We start from the raw sequence: 27760 nt of genomic DNA, 5'->3' as shown, positions 1-27760 counted from the left end.
AAGACTGAATGATCGGAGCATGCAGAGACTTCAGAAGAGAGTGTGATACATAGCCGGCACTCAGCACTGGCCCCCAGGCTGGGGTCAGGATGGGGAAGGTACCCTGAGAGGGTGAATGTCCTTTCAGTGATACCCCATTTCTCCCAAGGCTTTAGCAGAGGACCACACTCTCCCTTCCTTCTCTGCCCCAGGTGGAACAATATGAGACTGCCTGAAACTCTGCCATGTCCCAGGATCCTTGCCAAGACCACCGTGGTCACTTTCGAGACAGAGACCAGCAGGTAGTGGCTAAAAATGACAACTATGCATGGGAGGAAATCTTTGGACAGACTGTCACAAGGCAGAATTTCCCTCTGCGGCGCTGCAGGTGCTGACGGTCTGGGCTTGCTCAAAACAAGGAGCTGATTTCTTAAAATGATCTCCATCAAAATAAAAAATAATAAATGAGCACCATAACTGGGGCTTTTCAGATTAAAAAAAAAAAGGACAGAGGAAAAGATACCACAGCACCCATATTCCCCACCTCCATGCAGCAGAGAACCGGCTCCACCTCAGTCAGGTACACTAGCCTGTATCCAGGTGGGCTACTTGTCTGCCACCAGCGTTAGTGCATTGTTTTCTGTCTGTAGAGGGTGAGAGACAAAGACAGGGGAAGGGAGGAGTAGACAGAGAAGAGATATCTGCAGCACTGCTCTGCCAATCCTGAAGACTGCCCCTGTAGGCAGAAACCAGGGCTTGAACCCAGGTTCTTATGCATAGTAATGTCTGCACTCCACCAGGTGAGCCACCACCCAGCCCTCACATGACCTATCTTGCTGGAATGATCACATCCACTATCAGAGGTTGCATCTAAATTCTGCTTCTAAGACCCCTTCTGTTTCTCATTGGTTTAATCCCCCCTGCTTAACACTGTATTCTATTTACATAACCACTTTTAACTAAGCACCACCCTGCCTCCAGGGCATTGCTTTAATCCTCACTGGTTCTTGCACTTTTTCCTTCTCCCCACCCCCTATTCTACGTACATCCTCTTCCGACCTGACAGTTCCACCTCAGGATATATAAGGACAAGATTGTGATTAGAGATAGCTTAGATTGTGCTGCGTTCCACATGAATAAAGACTGAACTGTGTATCACTCAGCCATGAGTCCCTGGTCGTCTCTCTCTCCCGCCCGTGAAGCTAGTCTGGCAAGAGGTGAGCACATTGTCTTGGGATGAGTGTTTATTCCTTGGAGTGGCCCAGCATCCAAGCCATCCCTTCCAATTCATTAACTCATTTGTCATTTTATTTTAAGCACCAACCATGCACTGGGGGATCATTTTGCAAACTCTGGGTTTAGCAATGAACAAAGAGAGACCCATTTCCCTACTCTCGTGAAACCCGAATTCTAGAAGGAGGATGCAGAAAACACACACAGAGAGACTGTCAATGTCATCTCCAGTGCAACGTACAATTGAAGGCCAAACTCTGAGGTCTGCAGAGTTTCTCCCTCTTGGTGAAGGCAAGAGAGGCTAGTCTACCTATAGAATTCCACGCAAGCCTGTCCAGGGCTTTCTCATGCATCAGGACTGCCTTTCTGCCCTACAAATATCATCAAGCTAAAGAATACTGAACTTGGGCTGAGGAGAAAGCATAATAGCTATACAAAAGACTCTCATGTCTGAAGCTCTGAGGTTCCAGGTTCAATCCCAGAATCACTATAAACCAGAGCTAAACAGTGCTCTGGAATCTCTCTTTCTCCTTCTTTCTCTCCAGATCCATCCCTCCCTCCATCTCTCTCTCCCTCTCTCTCTCAACTTTTTCCTCTGTGCCTCTATCTCATTATAGATAAAACATATTTTAAATACTTATTTATTCCCTTTTGTTGCCCTTGTTGTTTTATTGTTGTAGTTTTTACTGTTGTTGTTATTGATGTCGTCATTGTTGGACAGGACAGAAAGAAATGGAGAGAGGAGGGGAAGACAGATAAGGGCAAAGAATGATAGACACCTGCAAACCTGCCTCACCACTTGTGAAGCGACTCCCCTGAAGATGGGGAACCAGAGGCTTGAACCGGGATCCTTATGCTGGTCCTTGCGCTTTGCGCCACCTGCGCTTAACCCGCTACGCTACTGCCCGACTCCAAGATAAAACATTTTTAAGAGCTGAAGATATAGTATAGTTGTTATACAAACAAACTCTCAGGCTTGATGCTCCGAGGTTCCAGGTTTAACCACCCACAGCACCATAAGCAAGAGCTGAGCAGTGCTCTGCTGAAGAAAATAATAATAATAAACTAATAAATAAAAAAGAGAAAATAATCTTGTGGGTGGGACAAAAGCTATGGTAGGGAGGAGAATGTGTGAAAAACAGAATAGGCTGCCTTTGCAAAGATTTGCCCTACAGACCCCTTCCATACTGTTGGTGAGAGGTAAGATGGCCCAACCCCTGTGGAAAACAGAGTATCTCCAAAAACTGGCCCCCCCAAAAGGAAAAATAGATATACCACACAATCCAGCACCCTCCAGACAACATCAAAACACTCCTTTGATAATGTAGCATTATTTACAAAGCCCAAACTGGGAAACAACTCAAGTGCCCAAGGACAAAGCAGTAGATGAAGAAGATCTGGAGTGTGTCTGAAACGGAGCACCACACAGCCACGGGCAAAGATGAGATCTCACCTTTTGCCCCACTGTGGATGGAGCCAGAGAGTGTGATGCTAGGAGAGACAAGTCAGGAGGAGAAAAGCAAATGCTGGATGATTGCATTCTTGCATGGGATATAGGAGGGAGAAGAGAAAAAAAAAAAAAGCAAATATACAAGGTGAAACACAAGTAAGTCCTTACTCTCTATCTGCAGACCTTAGTTAATAAGGGGCAAAGAAACTGAGGAGGAGACCCCAGTGCCTCCCTGAGGAGGAAGATGGTGCTCTGGGGGTGAGCGGAGCGTGCTACCTCATAGCTTGGGAAGACACACAATTGTGCCCCAGAGACCAGTCTTATAAAGCCCCATTTCCTCGATGAAAATGAAGACTTCCCCTTGTGGTCTGGGAGGTGGCGCAGTGCATAAAGCACTGGTCTCTCAAGCATGAGGTCCTGAGTTCAATCCCCAGCTGTACATGTAACAAAGTGATGTCTGGTTCTTTCTCCCTCTCCTTCTATCTTTCTCATTAATAAATAAATAAAATCCTTAAAAAAAAAAAAAACTTTAAAGACTTCCCCTACAGAGGCAGAAGGAAGGGTGCAGGAGGCTGTCCCTGGTCTTTAGAAGCTAGGTGGCTGATCAGGACTTGAAATCAACGAATAGGTGGTTGAGAAAATAGCTCTCAGCTGACAGAGCACAGGATGTGTACATCTGAAGCCCACTGTTGAATTCCTGACACTGCATGTGCCAGAGAGATGGCCAGGATTCTCCTTCTCTCTCAAAAGACACTCTGATCTCATGTGAAATAAACATAACTTTTTAAAAAGCTGAGCTATAAGGTAGCTCTCTGAAGGCCAGCATGCTTCTGAGGGCAGCTTTGGAAAGAAAATCAGGTATCCATGGGCAACCACACCAGCCCTGATGCCCCAGACTGGCTGGACTTGAGACCAAGCCCTGGTCACTCATGTTCCAAATGGCAGATCCCTCTCCCTCTGTGTTTCACGTCACTAGCGTCCATTCTGTGGTTTTCCCACCACCAGAGGCAGGTCTATGTCTGCTGGGTGGATCAAGCAAGCATCATCAGGCAGGTGACAGGCGTTGGTGTCGGGGAGAGCTCTATACTCACACCCCTAGATCCAGAATAAAAAGCAGTCCAGAGAAGCATTATCGACCCACATCTTTTTTTCCCCCTTCCAGGACACCTCTCCAGAGAGGTGACACAGTTCATGAGACCAGTGTCATCAATTATCCTTTGTTCCGGGCAAGGGGTGGAGGGGAGAGAGGGAAACTATATCCGAGGCTGCAGTCACTTAGACACAAATAAACAGAAAGCAAGCAGACACGCAGGAGGCCAGCTCGGGCCATTTAAACTCCACGTCACACTGGAATGGATTCTCTTGTAGAGCCTGCCAATGTGATGGTTTTGTGGCGGAGGGTCTTTTTCCCCCTGAAAAGCCAAGATTATGTATTTCCCCCTCTGCCAAGTGACAAAGAAGAAAGCAGGCCAGCGAGATGGGAACTCTGTGTTGGGAAAGAGTCAATTTCCTTCCCGTCATGGGACCTCTCAGCAGGTAAATATTGATTACACTTTCCTGATGCCTCAAGCCATTATTTCAGATCCCTCTGCCTGCTGCCAGATATGAACTCTCCCACCACCCTCGTCTCCATGGGAATATCAGAGACTAAGGAGGAAATTTTCCCTAAAGAATCCTGGCAGCAAGGCACCTTCTAATTAGGAGCTTTTAATTCCCATCCCCGGTACTGCCATCCTTGGGGAAGTGACAGTGAGTGCCCGGCTTGGAGATCATTCTATTCCTGATGCCACCTGCAGTTCAGAAAAATCAGAGCACCAGTCCTGACCCAGGAGAGAGGAATAAAAAGCCGAGGTCTGCTTGGCTGCTGGGAGGCAAGCCTGAGTCCTGGTGCTGGGGCTCACATCTGAATCAACGAGATGCCAGAAGTGAGAAGGTGGCCGGCAGGTTTACCTGGGAAGGGCAGGGACTGGCGATGAACCCTGCAGACCCCTACCTGGTGTCCCAGACTGTGCTTGGCGTCCTGGCAGGATCCCTTTGTCATACACTCTGCCTGACAGGAGAAATGCACCCCAGGCAAGGTTCCTGCATGCTATCCATTTGGTCCTTCCCTGACCTTGACTTTGTAATCAAGAGTAGGAGAGAATCACAAATGTTTATAGAGTCTGGGCTTCCTAATTCTCATTGATCTAGATCCAGATCTAGATAGTATCATGCAGCACCAGAACCTCATGCCTGTTGGATACCACTGCCTCCAGGTCAATCTTCTCCTCCTTTTTATTTGGGACCTGCAGGGAGGAGAGACACCAACCACAGCACTGCTCCACCATCCAGGGAGTTCCTTTGGCACCATCCATGGTGCTCCTATGTGGCCCCAGGGCTCATGGTTAGCAGTGTGCTCTGCTGGGTTAGCTATCTCCCAGCCCCTCATGGTCTCCACTAACACCTCCAACCACAGACCCTGAGTGCCTGCCAAGTTCTGAGTGCTTAGAGGAAAATGGCACAGAAGCAGGAAGAGAGGGAGGGAATCGCATCTTAGACCGGATGCCCCAGAAGCAGATCCCGAGATGAGGATGGAAGTGGAAGTTTCTATCTGGAAAGAATTAAGGTAAGGGTACCCCACCCCCTCAAGGGAGCGGGAAAATATATGTGTCAATAAATTTATCAATAAATGCAATAGACGATGATACAGATAACAAGTATGGTATCATACAGATACAAAGAATGAAACATGCACCACAGTACAGATGGATATAGCAGATAGGAAATCTTGCTACCGAGACACATTTAGAAACATACAGATACTGTTTGTTCTGGAGAGCCCTGAATAATACACCCATTCTTTATGCTCAGTCTGCCTCTTCAAAGGCCACTGAGCCCCTCTTAGCAAGTGATCCTCATATGAGAGGGTTCCTCCACCAGGAGCCAACACCACCACCCCTGCCATGCTAACACCCTCCCAGTCCAGGGTCCTCAGTGCAAACAGCATGCCTCCAGAGAAGCCCTGCCCAGGTGGTGTGTTTCTGGGGCCACTGTGTTGTGTCCCCCATGGGCAGCAGGGCACACCCAGTACCTGACAGTCTGCACCCAAGAATCTGTTCTAAGCACAGAAGAGGGGAGGGTATTTGACTCCAATGGTTATATGGGAAAGAGGGAGGGAGAAGGAAGAGGAGGAAGAGGAAGAAAGTAAAAAGACCAGGAGAGAAAATAACCAATTAAATAGTTAACATCAGACAGTTGGCTAAATCCATTATGGGCACCATCCAGTGGAATACAACTCAGCTATACAAATGCTGTTAGGTAGCTACCATGTAGACATGCAAATGGGGTGTGACACATCACATATGCAAGGCAGGTCACAGTCCGGGAGGTAGTGAAGTGAATACAGCACTGGACTCTCAAGCATGAGGGAGCGGAGGAGGGCCACAGGATAGTATATTCAGTGCAGGTAGATTCAGTGTTGTCTCAAATGACATGTGTGTGCGCATGTGCATGTAACGTGTGTATAAAAGAAATTAAAAGAATAAGGAGAATTCTTGTGTGTGTACAAGCACAAAACATTCAGAAATATTTAAAGCCCTTCCTGACTTCTTCCCTCTGTTTCTGTGTCAACTAAGTTTCCTACTTCAAACTCAGCAAAAGGGCTCAATTCTAGGGGAAAATACTAACTCTGACATACCTAGCCATCCAAAAACATTGCCCTTTCAGACCCTGTGGTTTTTCCCTTGACTGAGGGAAAGGAAATGGCACGGTTTGCATTGCTCCTAGGCTGGCAGAGTTAGTGACTGGCTTCCCTTTCTACTTTCCTGTTTATAATGCTGTGCCAAGGCCTCTGGCATGCATACTGAGCTGCCTCCCTGAAGCCAATGTTTTCATTCTTATTTTACAGAGAAAAGAGAGAGTGAGAGACAGACACAGTGAAAGGAGAGATGCCACAGCAGCGCTCTATTATCCACAGAGCACCCCCCAGTGGCATCCCTGTCATTCCTGTGTGGTATTGGGGCTTGAACCCAGGGCTCATGCATGGCAAGGTAGCTACTCTACCAGCTGAGCTCCCTCATGGTCCCAGCTTTTCTCTTCGCTAGCTCCTCTGTATCTGCCAGGATGGGTCTTCTCCTACCACTGCCTTCCTCTCCCCACATACAGTTTCCTGTAACTCCACCTCCCCGTTCAGTCAAATCAGAAGCACAGAGACCCAATGCACCAGTGTAGGAAGGCCCTGCTCCCTCACACTCACTGATAGTCCTTTTAGGGTACGATTCATCTGTCGTACCTGAGTCCTACCCCATCTGTTCCCCTGCTGGAGGTGTCCTGAGGAGGCCCAGTCCCTAAACAGAACCCAGAATGGTGGAAACCAAAGGGAGATAAGCATATGTTTGTGTGAGCTCAAATTTTGTCCTATATGGAACTGAGTCAAAATAAATCAATAAAAGCAGTTTCAGACATGCACTGCAGAGAGAAACTGTTAATTACTGGTATTACCATTGATATCCATTCATTTCAGACTTTTGTTCAGCAAAGGCAATTGTTACATAACCAAAATCAAGAGAATTTACAAGGGGGGGAAATGTTCTCGGCTCAACTCAGACAAAAGGATTGAAGGAAAATGAGACAAGTGCTATTTTCTGGGGATTTACTGAGACAAATCAGCTCAGGAAAGAAGAAGAGCCAGCCCGGCGTCATCCCAATACCACCTCCCCATGCAGTCACATCCTCTGCATGTCAATTTCAAGTTTGACAGAGCCCAGATAGAGACCCTTTCAAGAGACTCATCCACCATCAAAAGGTTTCCTCCTTATCAAAAGGGATTTCTGTTCTGAGCTGAGTCCTTTCAAGCTATGTCTCATGAAACTGCAGAGCTGAATGGTGAAGAGCAAGGTTTTTGTTGCCCCCAAAGATCCTGGTTCAACAAGTATTTCTGCTCTATCTACCCCATCCTTGCTCGGTGATGATGGCCAGGTGGCAGAAGGTTTGGGGCCCCTTCCCTCCTATGTCAAAGGAATCCTCCGTGCCTCAGAGAGACAGGTGAGCACGTCTGTTTGGGGCTCTGTCTGAGGCATCTAGACAGGGAAGAAAAACTATCTGAGCATTTCCAACAATGGGCTTTTCAAGCAAGGAATCTGCTGTGCAAGCAATGAGAGGCCAGGATGTGAAATGGGACAGTTTAGCATGGTGCTATTTCTGCATTCCAGACTGACACGGGGGGGGGGGGGAGTGTGCTGAAGAAAATATCAAAATATTCAACAAAAGCAAAGCCCTGCTCCACACTTGCATAACTCAGCTTCCTAATCCAGACAAGGGACCGAGGAGGCGGGGTATGTGGAAGCCCAGGACAGAAGCTGGAACTGTCCCACAGGCCCAGACCCACCAAGGAGAAAGGGCAATCACAAATGTGCCACAGGTGACAAAGAGGGAAAGAAATACCTGAAACCCCCCCTCCCCCACGCTGTGAGCTTCAATCAGCACCATGCTTGGCCCAACCCAGCTGTGAGTGCTGACATGGAAGCCTGTGCGTGTCACTCAACTCCTCCCTGAGCCAGAGGCTCAGAAAGACTAGCAGATACTGTCCTCACATCTGCACATGCTCACTTTGACCCACTGAGCTGGACTCACTGTTCTCCACCTACACTGACCCCCAGGGCTGGAGACACATGGTTTCTAGAGGACAGTGGGCTTATGTGTTTGAGCCTGTCCCCTAGAGGATGGTGCTGCAGGAAGACGGATTACAAAAGAAAGCAAGGTTTGTCCTGTGTGGGCTGTCTGTCATGTCACCCTCCATGTACTGGAGGTTAGGGTGAGCACTCACACCCACCTTCTTGGGGCTCATGAAGGGACCAAATCAGAACTTCCCCAAATTGAGTCCTGTTTGGATCTGTAGAAAACTGCACATGTGCACACGCACCCCAGGAGCAATCTCCTCAGATGCTCATCCTGCAGGCCCTCTGTCCTCTGGAGGCTCGGGGACAATCATCTAGGCGGACACGCTCCACAGCACTACCTGCTCACTGAGCTGCAGCTTCAGCTCTGCCCTCAGGGAATGCATCTTATTCTGAGGTTTATTCTCTCCCTCTCGTCTTCTTCTGTCTTTGCCTCGTGGCATATTCTGTTCGGAGAACATCAGGAGCACCTGGGGAGATGGTTCAGCAGGCAGAGTGTACAACCTGCATGCCTGGGGCTCCAGGTTCTATTTTGGCACTATCTCTACTTTCTCTCTCTTTCCCTTTCTCTCTCGTCTGAATCTACCTGGTGTGAAATTAACTGATTAATTAATTAATAGGACTTCGCAGAAGAGCCTCAGGAGACCAGCATGGCCGACAGAGAGTGAGTGAGGAATAAGCATAGCATGTGCAGGGTTCTGTTAAAATAGCTGGTCAGTTATTTGAGTTTTATGCATCCAAGTGAAAGCAGAGTGTCACGTGTTAATTCTGTTCATCTTTTTGAGGAACTATCTGCTACAGATTAACAAGCACCTGTAGAATCCAGTTTATCCTTCCCCAAAAGTGCTGGGATGGAGTCTCACTGGCTCACCCCGAGCCACATGCCCCTCGCTGAACTCGTGGTGTGGGCAGAAGACCTGGGACACCATGATGGTGGAGCTGTGTCCACATCCCCATGGAGAAAGCCCTCCACACAAAGCACATGCACTGAGAAGGGAGATGGTATGTGTGTGTTTGGGGGTGGGGGGAGGTTCCCCAAAGGAAAACCCTTTGGTGGGGTATTAACAGCTCAAGAGGAAAATGGCACTGGAAGACCAAAACAAGAAGTGTCCACCTCGCCAAAGGAAGCTTAATAAAATCATTACTTTCAGTCAGTGTAGGAATGCGCAGTGGACATGCCTTCAGCACTGAACAGATGTTGGGCACTGTTCTAAGTGCCTTGCTGAGACAGTATCTCAACTGCACAGATCAGAAAACCCAGACTCATAAGAGGTCAAGGAGCATGCAAAAACCACACTGTGAGAAAGTGATTCAGCTGGAACTTGCGCCCAGACCTCCCCAACACTGGGCTCCTGCCCTTCCCTACATTCCATGCTGGTGCTCTGCAGAGCAGGAGATGCTATAATCCAGATGACAGCTTTGTAAAGCGTGAATGTCTTAGTTAAGAGAATCTGTGTATTCATAAGCCCAGATAGGCTCACCTGTGCTCACAGTGGCATGAGCTGAGTGGACAGAGCCCTCAAGATCCCACCACAGCATGGAAAGCCAAAGTAAGGGAGTCAGGTGGTAGTGCAGTGGGTTAAGTGCACATAGAGCAAAGCACAAGGACTGGCGTAAGGATCCCAGTTGGAGTCCCTGGCTTCCCACCTGCGGGGGTGGGGGGGGGCTTGCTTCACAGATGGTGAAGCAGGTCTGCAGGTGTCTATCTTTCTCTCCCCCTCTCTGTCTCCCCTCCTCTCTCCATTTCTCTCTGTCCTATCCAACAACAACGACACCAATAACAACAATAATAATAACTACAACAACAATAAAAACAACAAGGGCAATAAAAGGGGATATAAATAAATGTAAAAAATTTTTTAAAAAAAGAAAGCCAAGGTAAAACACGCTTTCTTTACCCTCATTACAAAGAAGGGCAGAATTGCACGAGGGAGCTGGCTGCATGGCCCGGCCCGTAGTGGCCGTGGTCTCTTCAAAGGATGTGGACACTAAATGACATCACTAAGGTTCCCCAGGTCCAACAGAAGTGGAGCTTTAGTTGTTATGCCATCTTCCTTCTGGTAAACATCAGAACATTCTTCCCTAAAGCATTTCCATTTAAATTCTGATCTTCCCGCATTCTGGGTGAAATCACAGCCCTGCTGATAACATGGTGCCTTGTCTCCCTCCTCTGTCTGAGCTGGGAACAATAGGAAATCTTGACAATGACAGCCTCAGAATAGGAGTGTACTTTCTCTGCCCATTACATCTCAGGAGTGATTGTCATTTGTCTCCTGCAGGTTTGCAATCCTACTTCTTTGGACCCCCAGGATTTGGGGGAGAAATGTTAATATCCAGCTTGGCTCTAGTAATGTTTTCTAATTGTAGCAGAAATGCACAGTTAATAGAGTTGTCTGGCTTCCCCAATCAATGGCTTCAAAGTAGATCCGATACATATTCATTGTGATGATATACAGAAATAAGAATCAGGGAGTCAGGCAGTAGCGCAGTGGGTTAAGTGCACATGGTGCAAAGCAGAAGGACTGGTGTAAGGATCCTGGTACGAGCCTCTGGCTCCCCACCTGCAAGGGAGTCACTTCACAAGCAGTGAAGCAGGTCTGCAGGTGTGTCTCTTTCTCTCCCCCTCTCTGTCTTCCCCTTCTCTCTCCATTTCTCTCTGTCCTATTCAACAACAATGACATCAATAACAACACAATAATAATTACAACAATAAAACAAGGGCAACAAAATGGAATAAATACTTTTAAAAATCTTTTTTAAAAAAGAATAAAAAAAGAAAAAAGAAAGAAAGAGGAATCACCTCATAAAGATCTTTGGATCATACTCCCAGAGGGATAAAGAATAGGGAATGGAGGGCATGGGAAACAGAAGTCTGGTGGTGGGAATTATATGGCATTGTACCCCTCTTACCCCACCATCTTGTCAATAATTATTAAATCACTCATAAAAATAATTAAATTGGACCACAAGTATGGGACCATCATGGTCTATAGAAGGGAAAAAATATCCAAAGGGAGGATGGACAACATAACTATGCTACACCTGAGAAAGATGGGTCCTGAAATTGGGGCAGCTTGGAACGTTCCTACTCATGACCACAGAATGTGAGCTCAGATCTACAGGGATGCAGAGGTCACATAGGCTTCTAAGCTGAATATGGGCCCCAGATCACATCAAATCGATGGGGTTTACAGTCAACAATATTTATACCCTTTTCCCATATTTGGGAGCTTCTCTCTTCCCTGATTCAACTTTCTGGTCCTTTTTCCAGCCATGACATCATCTCCCCAGACAATAATTAGGATCCACCTGCATATCAGATTTCAGACTCAGGAAAAAAAAAAAGAAAGAAAGAAAAAACTAGTATAGCCACATTTGTTTGGCTTTGTATGTTAACTCTCTTTTCAACCACCAGGTTCCCAGATGTCAGCATAATGCCAACCAGACATCATGGACCCACCAATGTGTCCTGGAGGTGCACTTCCCCAAAGCCCTTCCCCACTAAGGAAAGAGAGAGGCAGGCTGGGAGTATGGATCGACCTGTCAATGCCCATGTTCAGTGGGGAAGCAATTACAGAAGCCAGACCTTCCACCTTCTGCATCCCACAATGATCTTGGGTCCATACTCCCAGAGGGATAAAGAACAGGAAAGCTATCAGGGGAGGGGATGGGATACAGAGTTTTGGTTGTGGGAACTGTGTGAAGTTGTACCCCCTTATCCTATGGTTTAGTCAATGTTTCCTTTTTATAAGTAAAAAAAAACTTTAAAAATCAGCCTGTCTATTCTGTGAGACTTTTTTTTTTTTGCCTCCAGGGTTATTGCTGGGGCTCAGTGCCTGAACTATGAATTCACTGCTCCTGGAAGCCATTTTCCCCATTTTGTTGCCCTTGTTGTTACATTTGTTGTTGTTGTTATTGTTATTGTCATTGCTGTTGTTGTTGGATAGGACAGAGATAAACTGAGAGAGGAGGACAGACAGAGAGGGGGAGAGAGAGACAGACACCTGCAGACCTGCTTCACCTCCTGTGAAGCGACCTCCCTGCAGGTGAGGAGCCAAGGGCTGGAACCGGGATCCTTTTGCTGGTCCTTGTGCTTTGCACCATGTGCGCTTAACCCACTGTGCTACTACCTGACACCCTCTGTGAGACATTTTTACAGCTCTCTGCTCCATGGTTCTCTTGTGCAGCATTTACTTGTGTCTGTGTGTGTCTGTGTGTGTGTGTGTGTGTGTGTGTGTGTGTGTGTGTAAGAGAGAGAGAGAGAGAAACAGCCCTCTGCTCCTCTCCTCCACTTAACCAAAATCACCCTTTAATTGTCTTCTGAGACCACTCCAGCAAGCAGTGATTTCATCCTCCAGTGGCATCTGACTGTCCTTTCCATCTGGCAATGAATCATGTGCTTCACTGTGACACTGCCTGTATTCTTCAGCTGAACTGTTCCAACTGCTCACATTTATCCTCAGGGTCCCGGCCCTGCTTTTAACCTCACCCTGCATGAGCGGGAAATAGGTTGTGAGGGGACAAGCCAGCTGATCGAGAGGGTAGAGGACTTGTCCTCTCTCTGCAGCCAGCCTCTCTTCCCACCACTCTCCCCTGGGCCACCCTGTTGATGGCTGAGGCACCTTCAAGTCCACTGAAGTGAAGACACCAAGAGTTCTGGAGGGTACTGACATCGACTGCATAGATTCTGGGGGGACTAAGACAAGTAGGAAAGCAGTGGAAGTCAGTCAATAATAAAGACAGTGCTAACTTTTTTTTTTTTTTTTTTAGGATAGCTGCTTTACTTCACACTTGACTTAGGCAAACCAAAAGCAAAACAAACAAAACCCTCTCTGGGTAACTGTCCGTGGTTCTGAACGTTCTGCACAGCTTACCACCCACCATTGCTTTGGCCCTTAACTCCCCAACTGCTGCTGCAATCAATTCTGTTCACCTGGCCTGACCCCACACTTAGCCTGACTTCCTCTAAAATATCTTCTGGACAGTCTGGTCCCAGACCAGCAGTCTTAGGAAGCAACAGTAGTTACAAGGGCAGATTCTGGAGTCAGACTGCCTGGGTTTGCAGTTCAGATCCATCATATGAAGTTACCCTTCAACTCAGAATAGCTGACTATGTACTCCTTGGGGCTGGGGGCTATAATTAAATGAGCACACAGCAATAAACCTACACAGACTGTAGCACAGTCCCTGAAGCACTAAGTCTTTAGTGAATGAGGCCTTCTATTATGATAGTTTATGTCTCAGGTCCCTCCCAATGTGTAAAGCACCGAAAGAAACTGGATCTTTTCCTTTATGATCCCCTCTAGTGGCTACAGAGTAAAGAGAGGGCGAAGCCCTGCAGCAATTCAAAATAAGCCCAAACTCTGGAGCCCTGTGCCTGAAATCTAACAGTTTATTTAATTCTGAATCTCCTCTTGTTAATTTATATGAAGGAATGAGCAAAATCTATCTTCAGAGTTGCGGATATACAGGATGCATGTAGTTTGTGGACAAAGTCTACAAAACAGATAAATAATAAACAGCAGTTACTTATTTATAGCTACAAATCTGAGAGAGCTGTAGAAAGGTCTTATAAATTCTGCTCATCTATCACCAGCAATTTGTAAAGAGTCAGGAGAGTATGTAATAAAGCAGTAAGTCCTTTATTCCATGAGGTCCATCCAATTCCTTTTTTTAATACAATTTTTTAAAATATTAACTTATTTCTTTTTTGTTGCCCTTGTCTTTATTGTTGTTGTAGTTACTATTGTTGTTGATGTCGTCTTGTTGGATAGGACAGAGAGAAATGGAGAGAGGAGGGGGAAGACAGAGAGGGGGAGAGAAAGACATCTGCAGACCTGCTTCACCGCTTGTGAAGCAACTCCCCTGCAGGTGGGGAGCCAGAGGCTCTAACCAGGATCCTCATATCAGTCCTTGCACTTTGCGCCACCTGCCCCACTGCACTAACCCACTGCACTACTGCCTGGCTCCCTAAATACAATTTTATTGATTAGTTATTGGTTTACAACACTCTGTAAATCTAGGGGCACAGCTTCACACCTCTATATGCATATAAGCCTCACTACAGCTGCCACCAGTGCTCCAGTATGGGAGGACGTTCTCTGGTAGATTTTTTTTTTTTATTGTTGGCTAGAGACAGAAATTGAGAGGGGAGGGAGGGGAAAGTTAGAGAAAGAGACAGATAAACACCTGCAGCCCTGCTTCACCACTCATGAAGTTTTCCCCCTGCAGGTGGGGACCAGGGGCTTGAATCCCAGTCCTCACGCACTGTGATGTGAGCGCTTAACCAGATGCGCCACCACCTGGTCCCAGTTAAATATTTCTTTTTTATTTCTTTATTGGGGAATTAATATTTTACATTCAACAGTAAATACAATAGTTTGTACCTGCATAATATTTCCCAGTTTTCCACATAATATAACCCCCACTAGGTCCTCTGTCATCCTTTTGGACCTGTACTCTCCCCCCACACACACACCAAGTACGTTTACTTTGATGTAATATGCCAATTCCAGTCCAGTTTCTACTTGTGTCTTCTTCTGGAAGAACTCTCTTTCAAAGGTGGATCAATTATTTGATATGGCTATGGCCTTATCCACCAGTTCAGTTTTCTAATAAGGAAGGGTATGATAGGTAGATTAACTCTCTGTTGCCTCTACACCGCTACTTTGGCTATGTAGCTTGGGTGACAAAAGTCAAAACAGTACTCAAGAGAGACTGTAAGTGACCCTGCCTGGGGAAATGCTCTTTCTAACTGTGGGTCAGATGCTCTTACTTTCACCGTCCAACAGGTTGATGTAAATAGCTAGATCAGACTCTTGTTCACTAACTTATATTTGGAGGGAAGTGTGGAGACTGTGAAAGATATTTCTAGATTACACTCCTGGCCTCATTCCCATGCACAAAAGCCTGCCCAAGGTACCTTCTCTTGGATAGTTTCCTTTGGTGGCTGAAGGCTTACTTGTCCCTTGCACTTCATGGCTCCAGCTGCATGTTAATTAGGGCCCAGTGGGATATGGCAAGAAAACTGAGGATAAAAGTCATCTCTTCTTGGTCTTCTGTATGCCAAGTGCAGAGAGGCAGCAAACATCATTTGCTAACCAGGGCACACCCCTCAATTTCTCAAGCTTGAACTAAAGAATGAACTTCAGATATGTTCTTAAGAAGGTCACACTTCATTCTGCTTCTGGAAGAATCAATCTTATCTCTGGTCCATGGAAGCAGGATGCCCCTATCCAACAGCAGCCAGCTCAGCTCCCAGAGTCTGTCCCCTGCATGAGCAGAACTTACAAGCTTACGGACACACACACACACACACACACACACACACACACACACACACACACACACACACACACACACACCAGGGAGTTAAGGGAAGGCCATTGCTTGAAATCTCTTCCACTGCTTTTGTTAGTCTGACAGCAGCTGAAAAACTCAGGCAATCAATCTACCACAATGTCACCAAATACCAAAGCTTATTTCTGAATCCCACAGTGGTTTGGGGAGAAGCAGAAACCAAAGAAAATAGAAGAAGGCAGGGTGATAGACCTGGAATCTCAGCCCGTTGCCAGCTCTGTTGATTTTTTCCAGAACTCAGCCTCCTCCCCTGTAAAATGGGAATAATATCACCCATGCTGCAAATCTAGGTTAATATAATCCATATATATCAGCTGAGCCTGAAGCGAGTCACTGGTAAATACTCAACTGTTCATACTATGAATGATGTCATTACATAGCTCAACTCTATGAACTAACAACTGAATGTGTCCCCTGTGCTGTCACCAAGATAACTGAGACTTAAGGAAAGGACATGGCATTGGATCCTACAGCCAAGGCTTCCTAAAGCTATGACTCAAACTTAGGTCAGTCTGACCCAGACAACCTGAACTAATTCAATCAACCATTTATACAAAAAAGAAAGAAAGAAAGAAAGAAAGAAAGAAAGAAAGAAAGAAAGAAAGAAAGAAAGAAAGAAAAAAGCAATTTCTTGGTCAGCTCTGACTTAGGTCACACATAACCCTCACAAGGGATGGAGTCAACCAAGCCAATGGGCCAGAAGAAGAAAAGCTCTGACCTCAAGTGAAACAGAAACAATGATTGAAGATATTTCAAACCACACCCACCTTAGGGCACATCAGTACAAAAACAAGTCCAAGCAAAGCTACAAGTAGAGCCCTAAAACGGCAAGCAGAAAATGTTGTGTTTTCATAAAGTCAAGATCCTAAGGAAAATTTATGTGGTTCATGAGCGCCATGTCCCCTTCATGCCATAGCTCTGGAAGAAGGGACACGTCAGCTGACACTGACTCAGCACTCACTAGGTGTCAAGCACAAAAGACTGGTCACCTCAGCCACTAAATAACACTGTTGAGTGAGCTGAGGACCAGAGAGGTGTAGTGACTTACCTTGGGTCACTCAGAAGACCAACTGGTAGGGGGCCAGGCAACGGCACACTGAGTGAACACACACATTACCATGTGCAAGGACCTGGATTCGAGCCCCCGGTCTCCACCTGCAGGGGGCGCTTCAAGAGCAATAAAGCAGGTCTTCGGGTGTCTCTCTTTATCTCTCCCTCTCTATCTCCACTTCTCATCTCAATTTTTCTCTGTCCCATCAAATAAAATAGAAAGAAAAAAAATGGTTACCAGGACTGTTGGATTTGTAGTGTTGGCACCAAGTCCCAGCAAAAGCCCTGGTGGCAAGAAAGAGAGAAAGAGAAAGAGAGAGAGAGAGAGAGGGAGGGCAATTCCCATTAAAAACTTGACTTCTCTAAACTGAGGAACATCACTCCCATACTCTCAATGTCCCTGAGGTCCAAGAGGTAGCCCAAAGCTTCTCCCTGTCTGCCCTGCTATACTTTCCTGCAGCCAACATGCCTTCAGCGATTTTTTTTTTTTAAACCAGAGCACTGATCAACTCTGGCTGGTGATGCAGGGGACTGAACCTGGGACTTCAGAGACTCAGGCATGAGAGTCTCTTTGAATAACTAACCCCACCCTCAAGGGATTTATTTTTAACGTACAGAAACATTAATCCTTGCCATTGCTGCCATCACAGAGAGACCTGGGTGGGCATGAAATCTCAGAAATAGAAATGCTTTTTTAGAAAAAGCGCCATTGTGCCATAGTTGCTCCTTAACTAGCAAATCTGGATAAAACAGAAGCTTCTGTCTTCGCCTTATTAAGCGATATCCCCTGCAACTCCTGTGTCCCCACCCTTCTCAAACCCCTGAACATTATTTCATTCTGTGGATCTTGCTGCCCTTAGAATTACAGCACCGTGCACCAGAGGATTAATCGTTGAGAAGGGTGTGCTGTGTTAAAAAGTGATCTCAGAGGAGTTGCCAATGCAGAGGACAGACAGATAGTACCTAGCAGGATAATGCCTTTTGCTAGAGCTGTGGGATTACGGCAGAACTGCTGTTAAAGTGCCATGCTAGGCAAAGAAATATCAGCACTTTTTGAATCAACCTGCTTTCCAGTGGCTTATTAAGTTAGCTCTAGAAATTTGCTCTGGGATAAAACCTGGCTTTGCAAAACGCTGTTGTTAAATTATGCATCCTTTAAGAGCACTAATCAATCCTTTCTAGAATTTGCCAGACTAAAAATCCTTTCTGTTTTTAATTAAGGTATTTTCAGCATTTTCACAGAATGCTGAAGTGATCTCTTCTACAGAGGAAATTTGCAAAAAAAAAAAAAACACTTCTGGGGTCATGGGGAAGGGAGCGACTGAAGTATCTATCATGTAGTGCTTCTTTTCCACCTAGTCGCACACAGTTGAAGGGAACTTGATTCCCACTCTGACAGTAAGAAAAAGGTGAATAAACTTCAAAGTCAGAAACTTTCCTCAACACATCTCGAAGCTCAAGTCACAGGAAACCCTCAGAATGAACAGCAAAAGAAGAGAGGCTCTTGCAAGGTCACCTGTGGCCGTGTATGGGACAAAGAGATGCCAGGACCAGGCTAGTGGGGGAGAGGAAGCCAGCTCCAACCGGTAAACAAACTGTAAAAGCTCGAGTGGAGGCTTCTGGGAGATTACAGAACTGCTGAGAGTCAAAGACAGGAACAAGGGTTTCATACACTCTTGGGTTCTTCTCCAGAGGCCTCTGGGGGTGTTTGGGAGGAAGAAGGGACTGGGGTTGGGTGCTAGGAAGAACCTGCCTCTCTGTGGTGCAGCCCTGCTGAGCTGCAGGGGAACTGCCCAGGCAAAAACACTCACCTGATCTTCTCCCCCACAGAAATAAATCCTTCAAGACACTGAGAGCAGGGCAGGGAAGTTTCCCACAAGGCACAGGTAGAAACCAGGGCTCAGGAGGAGACCACTGCAGTAGGAGAAAAGGGAAACAGAAAAACACTCTCAAGCCCTGGAGAGGGTGTGCCAAGTTACATAACTACAAAGGAATCTGCTGAGCGGTAGCACACAGCAATCCTGAATGTGTACATGAGGCAGCAGCAGGAGAGCTTCAATGTACACAAAGGAGAACTTAATGAAACTGAAATGAGAAACAGATAAATCCGCAGATACGAGTAGAGAGGGAAGCATCTTTCCCCAGTAATTGATCTGCCATTAGGAAGAAAACAAAGAGGGTGATTAGAAAACTTGAGCAATACTATCAACAACCTGGATAGCTGACATTATCAAGCCTTCCACCCAACAACAAAATATGCATCTTCCCCCCTAAGTGAACACTGAACATTCCCCAAGACAGACAATGTTCTTCTACGGAAGGTCTACAAAGACTCTTCCAGGAAATAGGCAAAAAAAGCTTTTCAATTCATTTTTTTCCCTCTGCTCCAGAGCCTCACACATGCATGACTATACTGCTACCAGTGGACTGTCTTTTCCTTACAATTGCAGAGGCAAAGAGTGAACAGGAGACAGCACAGCACTTTGTTGCCATTCATAGAGCCCACCCCCCCCCCACGGCTCCCATGTGTGGCCAGGAGCTCCAAACTGGGTCTTAAGAGCTCTACTGGGTGAGCCCTCTTCTAGACTCGACTCACTCCATTTTTTTAAATGTATAAAATGGAAATATTGACAAGACCATAGGATAAGAGGGGTACATTTCCACACATTGCCCACCCCAGAGCTCCATATCCAATCCACCTCCCTTGAAAGCTTTCCTATTCTTTGTCCCTCTGGGAGTATGGCCCCAGGGTCATTATGGAGTACAGAAGATGGGAGGTCTGCCTTCTATAATTGCTTCTCTGATGATCCTTTAGTTCCTAATAACAAATCAGACAAAGAAATTGCTGAAAATACAAATAGGAAAACAAAGAATCACACTACTCAGATACCAGTAAGATAGCTCACAGGGAAAGTGCCTGCTCAGTCCTACACATGACCCGGGGTCAGGTCTGGTCCCCACACACTGTGGGAAGATTTGCTACTGTGGTATCTTTCCTTCTCTCCTTCTTTTTTTTAAAGATTTTATTTATTTATGAGAAAGATAGGAGAAGAGATAAAGAACCAGACATCACTCTAGCACATGTGCTGCCGGGGATCAAACTCAGGACCTCATGCTTGAGAGTCCAAAGCTTTACCATTGCGCCACCTCCCGGACCACTCCTTCTCTCCTTCTTTTTACTTCTTTCTATATGAAAAAGAGCCATCCCAGAAAGGTGAAGCCCTGGTGAAAAGTAAAATTAAAATGAGGTTTAAAAATTAAGAATTAGGGGCCTGGTGGTGGCATACCCCATGAAGCATGCATAGTGCTAAATGCAAGGACCTGCGCAAGGATCCAGGATTGAGCTCCCCCCACCATCTGCAGAAGGGACGCTTCAGAAGTGGCAAAGCAGGTCTGCAGGTGTCTATTTCCTCTCTCTCCCTCTCTACCTCCCCCTTCCCTCTCAATTTCTCTCTGTCCTATCCATAAACAAATAAATAAGTAAATAAAATTAAGGATTATACTACCCATTAGAATTTTCTGCTACGCTTGAAATATCTGTACTAGCCAATCAATACGGCAGCCACTAGCTACTTATGAAGCACTTAAAATATAACAAATGTTGGAGTAGGACACCAAAGTAAAAATCTCTGGGTGGAGGGTGAGGGTGGATGCTCAGCTTCATTGGACGGGGGGAAATGGGATGGGACACACCCTTTTGTTGGTGGGAATGGTATTTATGTACACTCCTATTAATTTGTAGTCATATAAATCACTATTTAATTAACATGAGAGGGGAAAATTGATTGAATGTCTCAAACTATTTAATGCACAGACCATAGGCTGAGTCTTTGAAATGTTGACTCTCCTAAAATCTTAAGACCGGGGAGAGCAGAAGCAACCAGCTTACTCTATAAGACACAGCTATATATAAATAATGTCAAAGAACATAAATTATGGTGATGTTGTGTATGATACAGAAAATCCTAACAATGGGATTTTCAAAGTTAACCCAATTGCCAAATAATCTGATTATAGCAATAACTATCTATTGTCTTCTTAAACCCTAAAACAGCAGGAACCTCCCACTTCCTCTATAGAGCCTATATTTCCCCCAGTCCTGGAACCTCTAAGGTGGGGCTTACATTCCTGCATGCTTCTCTCAATTCATACCAACTGATACTGCATCTGCTGATCCCAACCTAACCAATGCAGCACGTGTCACCTCAGCATGCTTCACTTCAGACTGTGTCCAGAGACGTCAGGCGTGGAATGTCAACCCTTCAGCCTCATTACTTGGGTGAAACCTTTCCTTTCTCATAGTATTCTCTAATTCCATTTCAGGTGGTTCACTTCCTAACAAAGTCCCAAAACCTAGATATAGACGAGATCCATGAGTAGGGCATATGTTCACATGTATCCATAAATTAGGGCAAAATAATACCTGAAAGCAAAAGTGCACAACAGTCAGCAGTGAGTCAGTATATGCAGCAAGCAAGTAGAAAGACCTAAAAAGACACCATAAAGGTCCTAATGAAATAGTGTCTACTTAGACTTAGATACCCTCCTCATCTACTTCCTATCACACTTCCCTCAGTCACTTCAAAGCTAACCTTATCAAAGTAAGGACTGCAAAAGCTGAATAAGGGCTAGAGACTGGCATACTTTAATGATAACTCTTTTTTTTTCCCCTTGTTTTGTCATTCATTGCTGCGGTTATTATTATTGTTGTTATTGATGTCATTGTTGTTGGATAGGACAGAGAGAAATGGAGAGAGAAGGGGAAGACAGAGAGGGCGAGAGAAAGCTAGACACCTGCAGACCTGTTTTGCCACTCGTGAAGTGACCCCCCCCCGCAGGTGGGGAGCTGGGGACTCGAACCGGGATCCTTGAGCTTCATGCCATGTGCGCTTAACCCCCTGCACTACCACCTGGCCCCCATGATGACTCTTTAGTCACTAACAGACCACCCCATCACCTGGGACCCTAGTAGGGGAGTCCAGAGATTCTCAAACAAACATAATGGGCCTAGACCTCAAATAAATCCCTCTCTCCATTGTTACCAATCATCTCTATCAGGAACAATACAATAGACCCCTTTGTGGGCCCCATAGGACCCTGCCCTCAACATAGATCAACAACAGCAGAGAATGTTTCATCCTCCGAGTGGAGGCTGGACAACATACTCTATCTTCCACCTGAGGAAGATGGGTCCTGAAATTGGGGCAGCTTGGAATGTTTCTACTCATGACCACAGAATGTGAGCTCAGATCTACAGGCATGCAGAGATCACATAGGCTCCTAAACTGAATATGGGCCCCAGATCACATCAAATCAATGGGATTTACAGTCAACAATATTTATATACCTTTCCCATATTTGGGAGCTACTCTCTTCCCTGATCCAGCTTTCTGGTCCTTTTTCCAACCATGACATCATCTCCCTAGACAATAAATAACTTGGATCCACCTGCATAACAGATGTCAGGCTTAGGAGAAAAAAAAAAAAAAACTAGTCATGAGCCCTTTGGAATATAACTAAAATAGGCCTACTAGCTATCTACAAAATGGAGACCCCCAAATATTCATCTGCACTATTCCAGCATTTAGATTCATGATTAGTCAACAATTTGCCTTTATATGTTAGCTCTTCTTTCAGCCACCAGGTTCCAGATGCTAACATGATGCCAACTGAACTTCCCTGGACAGATGACCCCACCAATGTGTCCTGGAGCCCCATTTCCCCAGAGCCCTGCCCCACTAGGGAAAGAGAGAAACAGGCTGGGAGTATGGATCAACCTGTCAACACCCATGTTCAGCGGGGAAGCAATTACAGAAGCCAGACTTTCCACCTTCTGCACCCCATAATGACCCTGGGTCCATACTCTCAGAGGGATAAAATAAGAAAGCTATCAGGGGAGGGGATGGGATACGGAATTCTGGTGGTGGGAATTGTGTGGAGTTGTACCCCTCTTATCCTTTGTTTTTTGTCAGTGTTTCCTTATTATAAATAAAATGAATATATATATAACAAATCAAATATAACTAAAAATAAATTTATAATTTATAGGATAATTTAGTGTATGTAGACTTACATTTCTGTCACACACATACGAGGAGCAACTAGATTCAGCAGACTGGCAATGAACCAATGTCCTCAATGAGAACAGATGCTAATTCAAATAGCAGATATGAGAGGACCAAGCTGTGTCACACCTGTTTAAGTGTACATGTTACCATGCACAAGGACCTGAGTTCAAGTCCCTGTTCCCCACCTGCAAGCAAAAACCTCCATGAGCTGTAGAGCAGTACTGCAGGTGTCTCTCTGTCTCTCTCACTCTCTCCTTTTCTACCCCTTTTTCCCTCTCAATTTATTTCCTAGCAAATAAAATAAATAAATAAAGTTTAAAAATAGCAAAGGAGAGCTGATAATTTGTATCATGAGCCAATCAGGCTTGTCCTAGGAGTGCAAAGTCAATGCAACATTAAAAGATCAATCAATGTGCTTCACCTTATCAACAACTCAAGGCAGGAAAGCCACTTGGTCAACAAATTCACAAACAGAATATCCAGTGGTCATACTTCATAAGAAATTTAAGCAAGGTAGAAATTGAAGTAACTTCTTCAGCCTGATAAAGGACACTAACAGATAAGTAGTAAAAAAGATTTCTAGGTAATATTCTAGATCAGAGAGATCTTGTGTGTTCAGGGAGATATGGCCATAGACCCTAGGTAATATTCTAACACACTGCATGATGACAATCTGAACGCATTTCCCCTAGGACAAGAACAAAGCAAGGGTATCCACTCTCATAAACTCTGGCTGACGTTACACTAAAGATCCTGGCTGAAGCAATATTTCAAGGAAAAGAAATAACAGACCACTGTATTGACATTATAAACTTTCATTTATAATGACAATGCCAAAATACCTACCCAAAACTCCAATAAAAATCAATGGATTTAGTACGGTCAAGGGAATAAGATCAAGATACTTACTTTTCTATACAGCAACAATGAATAAATTGGAATTACAATTCTAAAATCAGTACCACTTATAATCAGTCAGCAAATACTTTAATGTAAATTTAACAAAATATGTGCAATATTTTTATGATTAATATTAAAAAAACTAATGAGAAAATTATTAAAAAATCTTTCATCTATTAATTTGTTAGTTCATAGATAGGGAGGTTTAAAATTCTTAAGATAGCAACACTCCCCAAGTTGGCCAATAAACTATGCAATCCCAGTCAAAATTCCAGCAGGGTATTTTTAAAAATTAGTAATTTACGGCTGGGGTGACAGCATAATGGTTATGCAAAAAGACTTTTCTTCCCTGAAGCTCCAAGGTCCCAGGTTCAATCTCTAGCTCCACCATAAACCAGAGGTGAGCAGTGGCCTGGTCTTTCTCTCTGTACCTCTCTCATTAAACTAAAATAAATAAATAGTATTTTTAAATATTAGATAACTTGGGGGTCGGGTGGTGGCCCACCTGGTTGAGCACACATGTTACAATGCAGAAGGACTCAGGTTCGAGCCCCCGGTCCCCACCTGCAGGGGGAAATCTTTTCAAGTAGTAAAGCAGGGCTGCAGGTGTCTCTCTGTCACTTTCCCTCACTATTTCCCCCTTCCCTCTTGACTTCTGGCTGTCTCTATCCAATAAATAAATAAAGATAATAAAATTTTCTTTTACACAAGTAGGTAACTTATTAACATCTTGTATAGCAACAGAAAATGCATTATAATAGCTCAAATAATTCTGAAAAAAAACAAAATTCAGAAGTCACACTACCTGATCTCTGGACTTACTGTAACAGTACAGTAATCACAAACAGTGTCATATTAGCAAAGGAAGAGACACATTGATCAACAAAGCAGAAAATACAGTTCAGAAAGAACCCACACAAAATGGTCAATTAATTTCTGTTAAAGGTACAAAGATAGCTCAATGGAAAATGAACAGCCTTCACTGAGACAACTGGACAGTCATGTGCAAAATAATAATAAATTGACACCTGACTCACAACTCGTGTATTTTTCTTTAATAAGGGAGTGGAAGAGAATGTTCTCCAAAAGAGAACTTTTATGAAAAAGCTATTCCCTTACCTGACTCCTCAGAGTTTCCAGGTATTTGCTCAGCCAGGTCACTGGAGACATAGCCAGGAAAGTCTTGGAACTTCTCCATTTGCTTCCTTTCCCCTCCTCTCTGGATGACAAGCCCTAAGCAACACAGGGTATCAAATCAGCGAGCAGTGTACATGGAACTTTAGATATGAGCCATAAAGAATCCTCTTTCAGGGGTCAGGCGGTAGCATGTTAAAAACAGGTGGCACAAAGCGCAAGGACCAGCTTAAGGATCCCTATTGAGCCTCCTTATTCCCACGTGCAGGCGAGTCACTTCACAAGCAGTGAAGCAGGTCTGCAGTTGTCTCTCTTTCTCTCCCCCTCTCTGTTTTCCCCTCCTCTCTTGATTTCTCTCTGTCCTATCCAACAACAAGGGCAACAAAAAAGGAAAAGAAAATAGCCTCCAAGAGCAGTGGATTCATAGTAAAGGCACCAAGCCCCAACAATAACCCGGGAGGTTAAAAAAAAAAAAAAAAAAGAATCCTCTTTCAGATATGACCCCAGGGATTTCATCAAGTGACTAAGGAAATAAATACAATCAGCTAGGGCTGACTAGACAGCTCATCTGGATAGTGTAGGTACTTTGTCATGCATGCGACCCAGGTTCAAGCCCTGTCCCTACCACACAGGAAGAAGCTTCCCTGCTGTGATGTCTTTTCCTTTTGCTATTGGAAAATAGTCAGCCTGGGGCTGAGTGGTGGCGAATTTGGTTGAGCACACCTCTTACAATGCACAAATACCAGGTTCGAACCCCCCACTCCCTACCTACAGGGAGGAAAGCTTTGCTAATGGTGAAGCAGTGCTGCAGGTCTCTCTCTCTCTCTCTCTCTCTCTTCCTCTCTCTCCCTCTCTCTCTCTCTCTTCCTCTCCATGACCCCCTTCCCTCTCTCAATTTTTGACTGTCTCTATCGAATAAATAAAGAGGATTTTAAAAAAGAAGTTTAAAGAAAAAGTCAGCCTGGAGGGGGGTGAAGTTAGGTAAGCTGAAGTCACTAGAGTAGGTCCTAGTCCAATATGAGTGGTGTCACAAACAAAGATAGATTAGATAGATAGATAGATAGATAGAATAAAGGAACGAAAAGGTTTTCTGGAAAGGTGGTGGGAGGCAGGCACCCAGCCACGGACATCACTGATTCTGTCTGCAACAACCCTGTTTCTAAACTAAGTCACCCTCCCTGGAGCTTGCAGCACGGGACGTCAGTGATGAACTGCTGTGGGTGCTGCTCAAGGCTTCGCTGGGAGTTGCAGGCGGGGCTGCTCTGAACCTGCCCCCGCACACCGCACACCGCACATCTGGCACCGCACACCGCACATCTCGCACCGCACACCGCACATCTCGCACCGCACACCGCACATCTCACACCGCGCACCGCACATCTCGCACCTAGCACCGCGCACTGCGCCGCAGAGCACCGGCTGCAGCGCCGGCTGCCTCGTGGCGGTTCCCGCGGGCACGGGAAGTCACCTGCGCGGCTATCGGCTATGGAGCTGCTGCAGGCCGAGCAGTCAGTCCTGTGCCCTCCGCTGCCGCCACGAGGCTCTTGAGAGCTCACTGCACAGACGCCAGCGAGTTATTCCGGACTCCCGCAGGCTGCATAGTCTACAGGATTGCGGCTACAGACGCAGTGGACCCCGCATCTTTCATCGGCCGGAAGTGGCGGTCCAGCTGCCGGAAGAGGTTGCCAGACACGTGCGGAATCTAGCTCTCGTGTCTACCGGAAGTCGCGGCCTTCTCGGCCACCCGGAAGTCATGGTCTCTGCGGAGCTGGTGCAAACCCAACTGAGCCCTGCGGGCAAATGTTTTCTTTCCGTACCAAGCGATTCAACCGGGGGTGAGAGGGCAAAAAGAGTTAACTGCACAACAAAGAATCCAGAGAGTCTGCAAGGATCCCGGTTCGAGCCCCCGGCTCCCCACCTGCAGGGGCGTGGCTTCACAGGGGGTGAAGAAGGTCTGCAGGTGTCTGTCTTTCTCTCCTCCTCGCTGTCTTCCCCTCCTCTCTCCATTTCTCTCTGTCCTATCCAACAACGACAGCAATAACAACAACAATAAGCAAGGGCAACAAAAGGAAAAAATAGTCTCCAGGAGCAGTGGATTTGTAGTGCAGGCACCAAGCCCCAGCAATAACCCTGGGGCTCGGTGCTCAGAGGGCAGATAAAACTTGCCTGCTGTCAGAGCACAACTACCCAGAATGGGTTGTCTTCAGATGGGTTGGGGGACTGACAATAGTAGTCTTTTTTTTTAATGAGGTATTCATGACACATGTACAAAGAAATTTGGATTGCAGCATCCAAAAAATAAAGTCGTATTGGAACTCAGGCACATGCATTTGTTTACTTGCCAGCTGTAGTTGATTTCACTCTGCTGCACTGAGTGGAACAATCAGTTCCTGCAAAACAAGCCCTGAACTAGAGAAGGGAGGTTTGTGTGGAAAGGGCCTAAGAGGTTTTGGAGAAGGATTATTGGTGCTTTGGTGGTGGATGTGGTAGGGTGACATACTTCGAGAAGAGGTTGGATGGGCATCCCACTAAAATATACAGCCCTGTAAGCTGTTGTCACCTAGTAGTAATAATAATAATAACAGTAATAATAATTGTGGTTGAGTGATAGATAACTCATCCAGTAGAGTGCACACTTTACTGTGCTCAAGGACCTGGGCACAAGCCTCCAGCATGGCACCAAGGGAAGCTTCAGGAGCAATGGAGCAGTGTTGTTCTTGTGTCTCCTCTCCCCCCACATCTAAAATTTAAAAGGGGGAAAAAAAATTTAAAGAAATAAAAGTGAAACTGCACAAATTTCAAGTACTGATGCAAAAAAAAAAAATTCAAATGGGAAAAATATAATAATTAGTTCCTAAAAAGCCAAAATATCTGTCTAGCCCTTTGCAGAAAGCACGTACTGACTACTAACCTGGAACTTTCTTAGCACTGCT

The 27760-nt window shown here is 45.5% G+C and overlaps 1 long non-coding RNA gene across 1 annotated transcript in view; it reads right to left on the bottom strand.

Annotated features, from left to right (window-relative positions):
* The window catches only part of LOC132532980 (uncharacterized), a 113633-nt gene extending 87016 nt beyond the window's left edge, over positions 1-26617 (bottom strand). Inside the window, exons 1-2 of the long non-coding RNA XR_009544877.1 lie at positions 26296-26617; positions 24813-24926 (exon numbers count right to left, since the gene is read on the bottom strand). This is a non-coding gene — a long non-coding RNA (uncharacterized LOC132532980). The remainder of the gene's footprint in view (positions 1-24812; positions 24927-26295) is intronic.
* Between the last annotated feature and the right edge of the window lie 1143 nt (positions 26618-27760).

Source organism: Erinaceus europaeus, chromosome 15 (genome assembly GCF_950295315.1).
Source record: "Erinaceus europaeus chromosome 15, mEriEur2.1, whole genome shotgun sequence".
NCBI lineage: Eukaryota > Metazoa > Chordata > Mammalia > Eulipotyphla > Erinaceidae > Erinaceus > Erinaceus europaeus.
Note: the sequence above shows the minus strand (reverse complement) of the source record. Positions and strands in the feature narration are given on the sequence as shown.